The sequence below is a fragment of the Sylvia atricapilla genome, chromosome 21, assembly GCF_009819655.1.
Source record: "Sylvia atricapilla isolate bSylAtr1 chromosome 21, bSylAtr1.pri, whole genome shotgun sequence".
In the NCBI taxonomy this organism is placed as follows: Eukaryota; Metazoa; Chordata; class Aves; order Passeriformes; family Sylviidae; genus Sylvia; species Sylvia atricapilla.
The window spans coordinates 1,358,963-1,365,723 of NC_089160.1; positions in this window are offsets into that span (position 1 = coordinate 1,358,963).

Sequence of the window (6,761 nt, forward strand, 5' to 3'; positions counted from 1 at the left end):
CCTCCCTTGGAACGGAGAGTGTAAACCCCCTCCCTCTGAATTGTTACAGTTTTGAAATTAAGGGTTTTGAATTAATACAGTTTTGAAATACAGTTTTGAAATTAAGGGGATCTCAGGCAGAGATGTGGGGATAGGAATAACAGTTCTTTACTAGGAAAATTAAAATAAAAGTGCAGGAATACAAAAAACCCTGCCAGAGTCAGAGCACAGCTGAGCGCTGTTGTTGGTCAGGGTGCTGGTGTCAGCCCAGCCCAGCCTCCTGCAGGGCCAGCTGTGGTTTTGCTGGAGCAGAGATGATCCTGGAGAAGCTCCAGTGGTGCTGAGCTGGGGCTGCTCTCCTCTGGGAATCCAGTGCACACAGGCTGTGCTGGGCTCTGAACCCCAGGGCTGATCCAGGGGGGAATGCTGGGCTCCTCCCCTGGGCGGAGCCTCTCCCAGTGGGATGATGGGATTGTGTGAGCCCTGCAGTGAGCCTGGCTGGCCCATGGACAGCAGATACCCCTGGGGGAGGGTGGGGCCTGGCAGGGATAAAGAACACGGTTTAACAGCTGGGTTAACAGCTGGGCCATTGACAGAAGGTATCACCCTGGAGCTCTGAGGGGTGGGTCATGGGAGAGACAAAGAGCACTGCCCCAGGTGACAGTGACACACAGACGGCTGGTGGCATCTTGCCTTGCAGCCCAAGGGAGCAGCAGGTTTGAACAGAGTCATTTCCAGGAGTGCAGTCACTGCTGTGTGTCACAAAGTCCTCTGTCACTGCTGTTCCTGCAGCCTGGTGTGACCCGGCCACTCCAGGGGATGGTCTGGGCAGAGCTCTGCTGAGCTGCAGTGCCCAGGCTGCTTTAGGATCACTCTGATGCTGTCTGACCTGCACATTTGATGGCTTTTACTCCATCAGTCCCTCCTGTTTGGGTCTGAGCAGTGGAAACACGTCTTGAGGTGGAATTCCACACGTTTGGGCCATCACACAAGTCCTCTGTGCTGTTTGGAAGCTGGATAAAGCAAAGGGCCATTTGCCTTGGTTTAACCCCTCAGCAGCCAAATTGTGTTTCTTCTTGCCAAAAAAAACCCCAAAAAACCAAAAAAAACCAAAAAAAACCCCCAAAAAACCCAAAACAAAACCCAAAACAAAACAAAAAAAAAAAAAAACGCACCCCAAAACAAAACAAAACAAAACAAAACAAAAACAAAAACAAAAACAAAACAAACAAACAAAAAACAAAAAAACCAAAAAAAACAAAAACAAAAAAAAAAAAAAAAGAGCAGCCTGACAGCACCCAAGCTCAGGTGACAGCAAAGTCGGTGCTTTTCACAGAGCCTGGTTTTTACATGGCCCTAAATCAGCAAAGGACAAGACAAGCAAATTGCACTGGGAGTGCAGTTGTCAAAAATCTCCGTCACTTGCTGCCTTATCTGTCCTAAACCACACTGTTTGTTTTCTGTGATTGATTTTAATTTATTTGTGATTTGTTTTTTTGGCCTGGCTGGGGCCCAGCTCTGCTGCGCTGGTGTCCCTGGCCAGCTGCAGAGGGCTCTGGCGTTGTCACCCAGGTGACACAAACCCCTGGGACAGTCCCCAGGAGCCCTCCCAGTCCCCCAGGCATTGTCACCACTGGGGTGGGACTGTGTGCACAGGGACCTGGGAATGTTTTCCCTGTTCCCACCAAAGGGAGCTGTCCCCACCTGCCTTAACAAAGCCTCACCCTGCAGGCTGCTTGTTCGGGGAGGATGTGACCAGCACTGTGCTTTCCTCAAAGTCTCACTCCCCACAGATGCAGGGCAGCACGAGAGGAGCCCCTGGCCAGCCCTGCTGCGGCGGTGGTTTCACGCCATCCAGAGGAAATCCCGAATCTTTGGACCAGGAAAGGAGAATAGGAGCTCATACAATAAATACCCATGAGCTGGGAGCCCAGAGGGGGCCGTGGCCTCTGGCTCTGCCCTCAGCAGGGATTATTCCCATTCCTCAAGGACTGAGCAGGCTCCTCACAGCCTGCTCCTGCTGGATCTGCTCCTGGAGACACCTGCTGCTGCTGCTGGGGACAAGTGACTGTCATGGGGATGCTGCAGGGGCTCTGACCCTCCAGGTTTGTATCCCAGCCCCTCCCTGGCTGGCATTCCATGGCTGTGGGATTCCCAGCCTGCTGGGCAGCCTGGGGCAGGAGGGAACAGAGAAGAAGCGAGAAATGTTGGATGACGTGTCCCAGCGCCGCCAGAGAGCCTGGCCGTGTTTCTCCCGGCTGGATGCACCATTAAAAAGTTTGATTTTGCTGCCTGCTTACAGCTGAGTGCTTTCAGCCTCCAAAGGGCTCCATGAAAGACGTCCCTGGCTGTCTGGGGGTTTGTGGAGCAGGGGGGGAACAACACTTCCCTGGCCCAGGGGAAGGGCTGCTTGGGTTCTCCCGTCCACTCCTCGCACCTGGGACGTGCTGACTGCTGATTTCCAGCGCAGGGGACACCAGAGTGACAACCTGAGGTGGCAGAGGGCTGAGTTCTGCCAGTTCCTGCAGGGTGGAGGACAATTTAGAGCCCGTTCCCAGAGGCTGTTACACCAAAGCTCACCCCAGTGCTCATCCGCTGGGAGTGAGGGGTGCAGGCAGGGTTAATGGGGTGCCTGACCCTTGGGGAATGACCTGTGCCCCAAAATCCAGAGAGAGACCCTGTTCTGCCCTGGGATTTGTCCTGGCTCTGTAATTCTTCCAGCTTTCCATGAAAAGGCACATTGGTGGTGGGTGAAGGGGGGTACAGGCCACGCTCCTGCAGCAAACACAAAGGCTGACCCAAACTCCTGTAGCAATGCCAGTCTGAATGTCTGAATCCCAATCCCCCACCCCAGTTACAACCCCCCTGCCAATCCCAGGAGAAATCCCAAGGGGGCAGCAGAAAAAGGGCCCTGCCTCCAGGGCCAGGAATATTTATCCCTCCCCAGGAGCTGCTGTTAACCCACGAGGATCTGCCAGGGCTGCAAAGAGCCTGAAAACCCACAGGAGGGTCCAGATGGGCTCCCCGTGTGCCAGTGCAAACAGAAAAATCACCCAGGCTGGGAGCATCCCTGTCCAAACCCTGCAGAGGGGATCCCTCAGGTGGAGCTGAGCGTGGAGAACGTGCCAGCAGAGCCAGCAGAGCTCTGTCCAGCTGGGCTTGGAGCGAGGAGGCTGAGAGGGGCTGGAAAAAGCCTTGGCTGCTAAGGCAGAATTGATGACATGGGAGAGTTTGTCCAGGTAAAATAGATGGAATTTAAAAAAATAATAATTGTTCCTCTTGACTTGTGGCTCGTAACGAATTGAAGCTGCTCTGGAAGACACCTCGTTTGTGTCTGGGCTGGACTGGGAGGCTGAGGTGGTGTCAGGGACATCACACAGAGGGGCTGAGGGCTCCCAAAACCAACCCTGTGCCACTGCAGGGGACACACCTGGGGACACAGCACAGCTGAAAGCCCCTCGGAGCCTCCTGCCCCTGGCTGGGTGTCCCCAAGGGCCACTGGTGACAGCACAGCCCCTCTGAGGCAGCAAGAAGCACCTCCAGCTGCAGGGTCCTGCAGGGATGGACACAGAGCTGGCTCCACAGGCTCTCCAAAGGCTTTTCCAGACCCTGGAAACCCACCCTGGGGACGCAGGGAGGATGAGGGACCAGCTCCAGCTCATGGTCCAGAGGGGCAGGAGCAGGCTGTGGGTGCTTTGGTTGGGTTTCTGAGGAGCTGGGTCAAGGTTTATTCTTGCTGGGCACTCAGAGATTCCCAGCTTTAATCATGGTTTTGTTGGCTGCTCCCCCTTGATCCTCGCTTCTCCAGAGTCAGGGTTTTACTCTGCGCTCCCAAGGTTTCAGCCTTTCCCAGGAAATAAAGCTCCGGCCCAAGCACCACGAGTGTTTCAGGGCAGATTTGTTATTAGAATCCCACCCTGCCCTAAATGCTCTGGGAGGAACAAGCCTAAAAATAAGTTTATTCCAGGGAAACAAAAAGCCCACATCCAGCAGAGATGCGAAAGAATGACGAGGCAAAGAGATGAGGACACAACAAACCAGGGGAAAATCCCTTTTTGTGCAGAAACCACGGGAGGGGTGAGGTTCTGCTGCTGAGAGAGAAGAGGTTCTCAGGAGGCAAGTGTGATATGAATGATATCCTCAGGGAAAATCCTGGAGCGCGGCAGAGCTGACATTAACAAGGCAGAATTAAAGAAAGGCTCCATCCTATCAGCCTTACCCATGGTTCTGCTGGCTTCTTACACAATTAAACCCTGAGCTTGGGGCTGCTCCCGTGGCCTGTTCTTCACCAAAGCTGGTCCCTGCACAGCTAAAATTAGCTGGGCAGGAATTGCACAACCCAGCCACAAATTAGCAGATCCAGAGCGTGATGCTTGACACTGTCCCAAAGTTCCTCATTTCCCAGTGGGAAATAAAGCTGGTCTGGAGACTGGGACTTGGCAAGGGAAAGAGAAGCTCAAAATAGACGTGGCTGCCTGCTCCGGGTACGGGGAGTGCTGCCCGAGTGGTTTAATTAGCTCCTGGTAATGAAAAGTCAGTTTTGGATACTCTCTCCTCCGCGTCTTCGCCTTGCCAAATGTTCAGAGGACGCGCTTTCAGATGGCTGAACTCCTCCTAAACCCCAAACTGTTGGAAGCTCCACGGCAGCAGCAATCCCAAGGCTCAGGGATTGACATTCCTGCCATCCCCACCAGGGCAGGATGTCCTCAGCCTGGAAAACCATGGGAACAAACAATCCTTGCTCCAAGGGCCACTGTCACCTTTTCCTCGGTGCTCAGCCTCCTTTCAGCCTCTGGCTGCTTCCCAAAAGCAAATCTGACTCGGAGATGACCCAGGCTGCTCAGAGCTGGAAAATGCCCAGCAAAAAAATACCTGTGAACAGCCATAAAATGCAAATTTAGATTTATTTCACTGCAACACCCACTGCCTGGTGGTGCCTGCCCAGGCACTCGTTCTTCCATCTGAAATAAGGGAGTATCAATCCTTTTCCCAACTCTTTTTTTTTCACTAAAGCTCGTCTTCACTTAAAATGGGAGGGAAAAAAATAAATTTTTTTTTTCAAAACTAAAAATCTGCACTTTTATTTTTGCTCTTTCTGTGGCATCATTTTTATCTCTGGCTATGAGGAGGGAAGGCAGGGGGAGAAGAGCTTTTCTCCTCGAGAGCAGCAGAGCCTTTGGCTTAAGAAATCCAGGGAAAGTGATGCCAAACTTCAGCCATTCCAGGGGTAACCTTTGGAACCATTCCCTGGGTTGCTTGGATTTCTCCACTGCCCACCTGTGCTCCAAAAAAAAAAAAAAACCACCTGGAAAAGGTTCTCCAGGGAAAGATCCACGCCAGAGGAGGACCTGTGCTTGAAATCAGTACAAAAAAATAACCACCACTGCCAGTGTTCCTGAACTCCAGTTCATTTCTCTGTCCCCATTCTCTCTCTGAGGAAATATTGATGAGGGGGTTTCTGGCAATTAAATTTATTTATTTTATTGTCATAAATAAACCCAGCAGGGAGTTGGGCTGCTCCCTGTTCCTGGGTTCTGACTGCCCCTTGAGTGCTTGTTGTTAATTCAGGGAAAAAAAAATTAAAATCAGCCCTTTTCTTCTCCAGAGTGCTGGAAATGCAGGAAATTTGTATTTTTGATGCGTGCCAAATTCAGCAGAACAGGGGAGAATGTGATTTTTTTGCTTTCAGGCAACGTTTTTTGTATCACTATTTCCATTTATTTGTGCAAGTGTCTTCCCCACTTCTGCTTTGTGCTGGCAGTTCATAAAAAGCAGATAAGAGACACCGCTTTTAGTGCCTGCAAAGTAATTTTGTGAAATCAATTAACACATTAATGAATTAAAGAGTGTTGCCATCTTCACATTTCTTCTCCTCGATGATGCCAGACAGTGGAATTGGAGGGCAAAGATTTGCACAGTTTGTTATTGCTGGGAGCTTTGCTAATTATTTTTTTTTCTCTATTTTTTCCTGCGTTTCTGTCCCAGGAAATGCCATCAAACCACGGGGAGGAGGGAGAATATCAAGCAAGGTTTATTCCCCGTGTGAAAAACCCTGGGAAAAATCCAGGGAAAAGGCATCCCCAGGTGGAAATCAATAAACCACAGCCCTTGTAGGCTTTGTTACTCCCAAAATGTGGGAGCAGGGGTTGTGCTGGAGAAAGCAGCCGAGGCTCTGCCTCCACAGCTCACATTCCCTGGCTCCTGGGGCAGAATTCCCTCCCAGGCTCCTGCAGGATGGATGCCCCATCCCTTCTCCAGGCTCTGTCCTAACCCAGCACTGCTCCATCTCCCACTCCCTCAGGGCTCATTAAGGGCTGAATTAGACCGTCCACGGCCCTAATTAATCCTTCAGCTCTCTGGGAAGCAGCCAGGGCTGTTTTAACCCGTGGCATCCTCTGCCTGCTGTGATCTGGAGCGTGCAATCCGCGCCGGGCTGGACAGAGCATCTCTGCCCTGCTGCTCTTAATTGTTACTAATTGCAGCGGCCAGGGCTGGGCAGGGCTGCCAGGGGACACTGCGGGACACGGTGAAGATGCAGCTGGGGCTGGCTTTGGGACGCTGTTGTCCCAAAGAGCACAAGGAGGGTTTAGCTGAGGCCACCAAAAGTGGGGATTTCTGGAGGGCAGGGAAGCTCCACACAAGGGCAGAGCCGTGGGAAGGAGCTGGAAGACGAGGATGAGGAATATCCCGAGCTGAGATCTCTCAGGGATGCACAGGGTGGGAATTTGGGGGGTTTGTGCAGGGCCAGGAGCTGGGCTGGATGCTCCTGATGGGTCCCTTCC